The 9,274-nt window shown below is 31.2% G+C and overlaps 1 protein-coding gene and 1 long non-coding RNA gene across 12 annotated transcripts in view; one reads left to right on the plus strand and one right to left on the minus strand.

The window, feature by feature from the left end:
* Positions 1-9,274, plus strand: part of LOC116850990 (tachykinins-like) — a 395,129-nt gene that overhangs the window by 146,356 nt on the left and 239,499 nt on the right. The window lies entirely within an intron of this gene.
* LOC116850991 overlaps positions 1-9,274 on the minus strand; it is a 47,549-nt gene that overhangs the window by 37,234 nt on the left and 1,041 nt on the right. The window contains exons 2-7 of one of the 4 annotated variants that reach the window (XR_004379506.1): positions 8,829-9,009; positions 6,680-6,853; positions 5,868-6,158; positions 5,577-5,801; positions 5,353-5,456; positions 1,760-1,875 (exon numbers count right to left, since the gene is read on the minus strand). This is a non-coding gene — a long non-coding RNA (uncharacterized LOC116850991). Of the gene's footprint in view, positions 1-630; positions 1,876-5,352; positions 5,457-5,576; positions 5,802-5,867; positions 6,159-6,679; positions 6,854-8,828; positions 9,010-9,274 lie in introns of those variants that run through there. The other 3 variants (XR_004379507.1, XR_004379504.1, XR_004379505.1) reach the window with 3 other exon arrangements.

A 9,274-nucleotide genomic window follows, 5' to 3' on the forward strand; every position in this document is an offset into this window, starting at 1 on the left:
CGATGAATATTAATGTTAAGTAGTGAACCAGTGATAATTACTTTTACATTTTTAACAAAATGTTATAATGATTAATCCAACAAAAAAAAATTAAAAAATCCAAGAAAATCCAAATTAAACAAATCGAATTACTAAATTTTGAGAGAAACTTTTAAAAAATATTATTTAAAACAATAGTGTTGTTTCATCAAATGACATGGTTTCCTTGAACGAAATAAAAGTTTTATTTTCATCATTTTAAAAAATGATATTTCGTTTAAGAATATAATATTTTAATGAAATAAAAAAGAACCACAAAATTAAACAAGTACGAATATTAAATCTAAAAAGATTATTTTCTCCGAAAAAACAGTATAACCCTAACGGCACGGGGACGTTCTGAGGACGTTCTGAGTAGATCGCAATGCGTATATTGCGATCATCTCAGAATGTTCTCATATGTACTGCGATCGAATGAGTACGTTCTGAGTAAATACACGCGCGATGCAAATGCGTACGTATCATTTCAGTCAAACCTGAGAAAGTACGCACGCGACAGAAAAGCGTACGTATCATTTCCGTATCCCTGAGTGAAATCTGAGAACATTCGCACGTGAAAGAAAACCGAATGATACTATAAGTGACGTTCTAGCGTTCAACTTAGTACGTCACAGATGATCACAGTACAATGAGTACGAAAATGGGATGATACGCAGTACGTCGCGTGCTGTTAGGGGTCTGGAAGCTCTAAAAATTTTGTTAAAATCGATTTTATGGGTACTATACTTAATTTTTGGTGCTGTATATGCGATTGAGTTCTTCTTTTAGTTTTACCATACGATAAAGTACTATTAATGATTACTAATTTTGGTAGAAATAAGAAATTTTTTTTTATATTTTAATATCTGGTATTCGTTTTTAAATGGTTCAAAGCCATGTTTTATTGTTCGTAACATCTAAGTCTTGTACCTTTTTATATTTATATAAAATATATGCAAACTAAATATAAAATCAATGCAAACTGAAATATAATTTATAGCAATATCATTTATAATCTCGTGTATCACTTTTCTATTTAAATGTCCAGCAGCATATAGTTTTGTAACGAACCGAAGAGCATATTCAGATATAAAGTCTTTAAAAGCTTCAATATCTACTTTGTCTGCATCATCAATAAGATTGAATAAACTATCAGTATTAAAAACTTGAAACTTGCTTTCAAAAGAACATTATGATAATACATTTTATGATTCAATATTACTCTGTACTATGTTCTTTTGGCATAATGTATCTTATGTAGATACTTTTCTTAAATGTGATTTTATCACGTGAGTTCGTAAAGTATAAACATTATTATATATACCAACGCAGTTTGTAAAGTTACATTTCGTTTCCGAGTTCATAAGCATTCTGTGTTTCAATTTGAACATTACTGTTTCAATCGATAAGAAACTTTTATCACAAAAAAATATAAAATCATTTTCAAATGAATCTTGTCTACTAACAAGTTATAATGATATATTTATGAGTGCTATTTTAATTAATTGCTTTATTTTCGTCGCGGAATGATTGAAAGATTTTGCTCAATACGTACTCTGTACTAGGGAACATTCTATTCCATTTTGTTGTAAAATTATAAATACTTTTCTGAATTAATGTCCAAATATGTTCGCTCATCGGAGGATAACTTATTTGAAAAATGTGAAACGTTTTAAAACAAATATCTATAGCTTCTACAATACTTGTTGTCTTATATAAGATGTCATCCACTTGCACGTACGTTTCTTTAATCTCATCCGGCGATCCAAGAATAATTATATAAGGTTGTAGTGTAATTTTCAATATTTCTGCATTTTTTCGTGCTTCTTCTCTAATAATAGTCATGTCTCCAGGAACCTAAAAATATAATCCATACGATAAGATTTAAAGAATCGTTAATGCGGATAAATATTTTGACAAAAACATTTTTATTTAAAATATAATATTTGGACGCATGCTTGCATGTTTTATCAGGCTTGATCTTGAATTTGCTATTGAAGACCTATAATATTTGCCATCATGTCTTTTTATTGTTTTTGGCGGGAGTAAATATGGGAGCAACGTAAAACCTTGAGCAACTTTTATATCTAAAACAATATTATGAAGTTATTCTAGTAATTAAAGCAATCAGTGTTAAGGTTCCTGGATACTCGCTGCAGCCAGTTTATTTGATTACGTCACAAGCGAAATAAATCATATCAATTTATGCGACGATGTATTATGGAAATATACAGGGTGTCCAAAAAGTCTGGAAACACCTGAATAATTTCCCAGGTAAATTATTTTTGAAAAATGTTAAGGTCACTCTTGTAGTAACTTTTGACGAGGAATTCAATGGTGACCTTGGATTTGACCTTGACGATGACCTTGAAGGTTATTTCAAGGTCAGCTCAATTTTTTAAAATGGAAACCGCCTTTTTTGACGTCGGCAATCGAAAGAGCGGGAAATTTTACGTCCAAAAACATTATAAGGCCATAAATCATGGTTGACCTTGAAGGTCATTCAAAGGTTATTTAATTTTGAGGACTGGATATCTTCGAAGAACGCAGTTGATGAAAATAGCTTACTTTAGTTATTTTGTTTAATTGCAATTAGTGGTGACCTCAAACTCGACCTTGTTGGTGTCCTTCAAGGTTATTTCAAGGTCAAATTTTTTTTTGCTAAAAACCTCCTCATTTGTCGTCGGCAATTGAAAGAGCGGAAGTTTTCATACTTTTACTTTTAGCGTTACCCAGAAACAACGGCGGGGACGTAGTAAGGACTGTTTCCTTTGGGGTGCTTGCTTAACGTGAGTCCCCTTGCCTCTCACGATGGGGTGCTTTATTATCGTGAGTCCCCTTGCCTCTCACGTTGGGGTGCTTTATTATCGTGAGTCCCCTTGTCTCTCACGTTGGGATGCTTTATTATCGTGAGTTCCCTTGCCTTTCACGATGGGGTGCTTTATTATCGTGAGTCCCCTTGCCTCTCACGATGGAATGCTTTATTATCGTGAGTCCCCTTGCCTCTCGCGGTGGGGTGCTTTATTATCGTGAGTCCCCTTGCCTCTCACGTTGGGATGCTTTATTATCGTGAGTTCCCTTGCCTTTCACGATGGGGTGCTTTATTATCGTGAGTCCCCTTGCCTCTCACGATGGAATGCTTTATTATCGTGAGTCCCCTTGCCTCTCGCGGTGGGGTGCTTTATTATCGTGAGTCCCCTTGCCTCTCACGTTGGGGTGCTTTATTATCGTGAGTCCCCTTGCTTCTCACGTTGGGATGCTTTATTATCGTGAGTCCCCTTGCCTCTTTCGTTGGGGTGCTTTATTATCGTGAGTCCCCTTTATGTTATTTTTGAGCCACGTTTTTAATATATATTAAAAAAGTATTTTCTAGCAAGTTCTTTACGTTGGATTTCATGTTAGATAATTTGTTTATGTCTGAAATGCTAGCTACATATTCAAAATCAAAGAATAAGACGTTATGTTAATTATTGAGAAGCAAAAAAAATTGAAAATAAAGCTGTAAAAAAGAGGTTTAGAAACAATATTTTAAAAGCACCCCAAAAAGAACAAAAATCACTAAGTCCCCGCCGTTGTTTCTGGGTAACGCTAAAAGTAAAAGTATGAAAACTTCCGCTCTTTCAATTGCCGACGACAAATGAGGAGGTTTTTAGCAAAAAAAAATTTGACCTTGAAATAACCTTGAAGGACACCAACAAGGTCGAGTTTGAGGTCACCACTAATTGCAATTAAACAAAATAACTAAAGTAAGCTATTTTCATCAACTGAAGTTCTTCGAAGATATCCAGTCCTCAAAATTAAATAACCTTTGAATGACCTTCAAAGTGAACCACGATTTATGGCCTTATAATGTTTTTGGACGTAAAATTTCCCGCTCTTTCGATTGCCGACGTCAAAAAAGGGGGTTTCCATTTAAAAAAATTGAGCTGACCTTGAAATAACCTTCAAGGTCATCGTCAAGGTCAAATCCAATGTCACCATTGAATTCCTCGTCAAAAGTTACTACAAGAGTGACCTTAACATTTTTCAAAAATAATTTACCTGGGAAATTATTCAGGTGTTTCCAGACTTTTTGGACACCCTGTATATATAGTAATAAAAGAATATACGCTCAAGAAATGGTACTTGTAATAGATTCAGCACACTTATAACAATGTACGGACACTTTTCTTTAACCTGAACCTGAACCTGAACCATCAATAAATACTTCTAAAATGGCTGTGATATTTGATCTTACTGGAAAGGAAAAAACGTTAAATGACAGCTGTCGAACAGAGAAATATCAATTGTTATGTGTGAAATAATGCTCTAATCACAGCGTCCATTGTTCAGATTTCGGTGAGCACGACACATGTTATTTCAATGCACAGAAATGGATATTTATGCTGTATATTGTGACGCAAAATTGGCATGCATTTCGAAGCTTTTTATGCCTTGTACTTTACCGTCTCACCATGTAGAGCGCTATATGACAATATAAGTTCGGGCTCCGAGTGCAGGAGTGGAATCGGGTAGACAAAGACGGACAATCTGTATTCTGTAAAAACTTAATTTTTGCCTGATTCCTCTTCTGCAGTCGGAGCACGAACTGAATCTAAGCTAGTTGAAACAGTTCCAATTTTTATCGCAAACAACTGGGGCTTTGCTGTCAACTCAGAGTTGGCCATCAAGTATCCAGGAGCTTTAAAATTAATATCATTTTTCTCTAAAGCGCAGCTGTTTCGCCTAATTTTGGGTTTTTTAGCCATGGCAATTCTTTTTGCTTACGACTAAAGCTTATTTAAATATATTCCAAGAAAATCTTTAATCTTTAATCTCAGATTCCTATTATCCTATGTCCTCAAGAGAAATGGCACAAAAATATTGAATTACTCTTTTCAATCAATTTTCTTCAGAACAATAAAATGCTCACATTAAACAGTTTCATAGATTCAAAGTATGAAACTCTTTAATCTAAGCATCCTATTGACCTGAAGAAAAATGGTCGAAAAGAGTGCCAATAGAGAATTTTTGTACCATTTTTCTTGAGGACAGGAAGAAACTAAAATTAAACATTTACATAATTGGAATATATTTACATAGGCTTTAATCGTATACAAAATGATGTTATTTCTAAATGATGTAAAAGTAGGCGAAACTTAGCCGCGCTGTTTAAATTGCTTTTTAAATTGCTTGTATAACTTGTAATTTAAGTTGACCTTTGATATCAAAGGTCATTGTATTAAAATCTTGAGCAATTAATTGGTATTCATGTGGATGTTTTAATATAGGCCACTAATTTATAATGTTTGCTAAATTGCTGTCATTACAATTTTGTAAACTTTTGCATCTTACATCGAAAGTTACATGCCAATGTTGCAAAACCATTTGCCATGGTGCTTGGTTTTCCTTTAACCATCTACTACTTTCTTGCACTATATCATCAATATCTTCTAGAACTTATTTTAAAAACAAAAAAATTAAAATATTTTGGTAGTAATTACAAAGTGTTTATTGTAGGAGTAACTTCAAAAATAATTACGAACGTAATTTTATACTCATATAAACATAAAAATTACCAGGTTCATCTCTTTCACATTTCTTCTTTAATTTAACTTCAAATTTTTTAAAATAAAGTGGATCTATTTCGCCACATATTTAATAACTTTCCACGGGAAATAATAGGCTTCTTTGTAATCGAATCTTTTTTCGATATAGGTGGCGCATAATATGTTGTTTTCACTTCAGTGGGAAAAATAGACACAATCATTTCTGATATACGATCAGCTAAATCGTTTGTTAACCTACATAAAAATTAAAGCGTTTTAAATAATAAGATGTTACTGATAATATAACATAGGACAACTTACTTCGCATTTCTATTTGTAATCAGTTACGATAACATCACATAATTTATTTTTCATACTTTCTTCTAATTTCTTGTTTTCTTCATAATATGCCAGAATCCGTTGTCCTATATATTACTATCCGTTGTCCTATATATTACTCGTTTTAAGTAGAGCTTGTAATGACATTGGAAACACATATTTTACTGTCTTTGCAACACAAGCGTTACTTTGCACACATAATTGCTCTTCATCTTCGCTTAATAAAGCTGCACTATGTATAGAATCAGCCTCTTCTTTTTGTTGTTCTACTTTCTAAGAAAAATAAAATAGGTATAGTATAATGAAATTTTATATTATAAGCTCCCGGGTATTTGCTCGTTTGTGCTTCTTTGATGACGTCAAAAGCGAGAAATTGCGTGCCAAAACTTATTGCGTCATAAATTTAAGTAAAAAAATATATCCATAAAACAAGGCATGTGATTGATTCAGTAAATTTATAAAAATTATCCAAAAATTTTCCTTTTGTTATGACAATAATTAGTCGTAAGATTATTGCTTTAGGCAACTAACCTTTTAACCTATCGTATCTTTCTTTGTGTTTTTGTTACGTCAATTATACGGCTAGTGATTGTCACAAGAAAAGGAAAGTTTTCGGATATTTTAACAAATTTGCTGAATCGATCACGTTGTTTTATAGATATATCTTTTTATTTTAATATGTAACGTAATAAATTTTGACATGCGATTTCTCGCTTTTACCATCGTCAAACAAGGACAGACGAGGCGACTACTCCGGAGCCTTACGTATCACTTGACAAAAGAATAAAACATACTCTTTTTTTATTGGATGCAGAATTAACTAACGTTTCAGATACATGTCGAATTTTGCAAATTATATCGTTTTTTCCAATAGTTTAGAAATATTAAACGTTGCCCAATAATGGGTATCAATTCTGCAATAATGTCTTTTATAAAATGTGGCAATGCCTCAATAGTAATCATGTTCTCTGTAAAATTATATTTTAACTTATCGTATATAATACATACAAAATATGATTTAAATATTTAAAAAATAAGATATTATGATTGAACACACACACAATGAAAACATTACAATCTCTTCTTTTCATTAAGGTGACTATGACAATGTTAGTTGTAAAGGTTATACAAATATTGATAATATTGTAATGCATAATATTGTAATACTTTAAAACTTACGATTTTTATAAGGAGCATTTTTTCAAAAACGCATATTGTTTGTATATTAAACCGATTGTACATTGATCATCATATAGCATCGCAAATCACAGGTTATACGAAATTAAGCAACACAGGAAGTTATTTTTCTCAAATTTGATTATGGTTTGTATTGCTTATAACCTGCGACTTGCGATATAACCAATATACCACTAATCTAATATATAAACAATATAGTTTTTAAAAACTTGCTCCAATTTCGAAAATCAAATTTTAAAGTGACGCATTACAATAGTAGCAATATAAGTATGATGTTCAACTAGCATTGTCATGGTCATGTAATAATTATCTGAATGTTTTTAAATAAATAAACCAATTTCTATTGCATATTCCTATAGCTTAATTTTTTAAATGATATTATACTTTTATAAGGTGTTTTTTTTAACAATTTTCCAGCTTATGACACTTCACAGTTGCTATACCGATAAATAAAAAAATATCTTATGTTAACAATATACTTATGTTATATGATTATACATGGACTTTATATATATATATACATACAGGGTGCGGCAAGAGTATCGGACCGGTAAAATATCTCGAAAAATATAAATTTTACAGAAAATTGCTTTAGATAAAAGCTATAAGTCTTAGGAAAATCTATTTACTGATTTTAACAGTTTAACCTTGGATGACATTTCGAAATCAGGTCGAGGTCAACATTACTTTTTTAAATAGAAACATATACTTTTTACAACGGAATTTTATTCTACGTAAAGAAACAAATAAGTTTTGTTTGAAAATATTTTTTATACGACCTTTATTTTCTAATTCAATAATTTTGTAGATATTTACGGAAATATCTACAAAATTATTGGTTTCAATAATTTTTTACTCGAATTTTATCAATTTTACCGAAAAATAGCAAAATATAAAAATTGTCTATTGTTTCTCATAGAGCTCTGAGAATTTTTTCAGAATTTTTTAATTAACTTTTTAGTACTTCAAGAAAATGCAAGAAAATGCAGTACTAAAAAGTTAATTAAAAAATTCTGAAAAAATTTTCGGAGCTCTATGAAATGAAAATAGAAAATTTTTATCTCTCGCTACTTTTTGGTAAAGTTGATAGAATTTGAATAAAAAATTATTGAAACCAATAATTTTGTAAATATTTCCGCAAATATCTTAGAAAATAGATGTCATATAAAAAATGTTTTCAAACAAAAATTATGTGTTTTTCACATAGAATAAAATTCCGTAAAAAAAAATATGTTTCTATTTAAAAAAGCAATGTTGACCTCGACCTGACCTCGAAATGTCACCCAAGGTCAAACTGTTAAAATCAGTAAATAGATTTTCCTAAGACTTATAGCTTTTATCTAAAGCAATTTTCTGTAAAACTTATATTTTTCGAGATATTTTACCGGTCCGATACTTTTGCCGCACCCTGTATATATATACATACGTTTTTTTTCTAATAATGAAGTACATACAGTAAAAAGATACTGGCATAATAGCCTTAACTTTTACTATATTCATACTCTATGTAATTTTTTGATGTCTTGTACTTAAATTTTTATATGTTATCACTGTTGATTATTCATGGCAATTCATGGCAATTTCACTCACGGACGAAGTGGCATTTGTGGTATAAAACCACAATATATTTATATATATAATATCGCTTTATATCATAAATACAAAGCCAACAATTTGTGCAATCCGGTATAATATATAAAATATGATGAAACATGCAAGCAATAATGTAAAAATAAAAAACCTTACTTTCAAAATTTTCAATGAAACACTCCAGCTTCAAGTCTTTTAATACATTTTTCACTTCTTTATCTGCCATAGTCTTGTGTATTCCTCGTCAATATTAGTCAATTATTGCCCTAGTCACATTAAATTATCCTTGCCCTAGTCACATTAAATTATCCTTAGACGTCATTTTGGAGTACCCAATCTATAAGGTAGAAGAAGAGAATTTATATCATCATAGAAGGTCAGGCGGCCCTGATTCTCGAAAAAAATATTGCACACGATATTTGGTGACATGTTATAGTTCATGTAACATATACAAACATAACATGTAACATATATACTATAATATTTCACCAAATATCGTATGCGATTATTTTCGAGAATCAAGACCCAGATAGTAAAGCAGAGAGAGAGAGAGAGAGAGAGAGAGAGAGAGAGAGAGAGAGAGAGAGAGAGAGAGAGAGAGA

This window comes from Odontomachus brunneus, unplaced genomic scaffold, assembly GCF_010583005.1.
Source record: "Odontomachus brunneus isolate Ranch 3 - 2012 unplaced genomic scaffold, Obru_v1 Obru_scaffold_163, whole genome shotgun sequence".
NCBI classification, from domain to species: Eukaryota; Metazoa; Arthropoda; class Insecta; order Hymenoptera; family Formicidae; genus Odontomachus; species Odontomachus brunneus.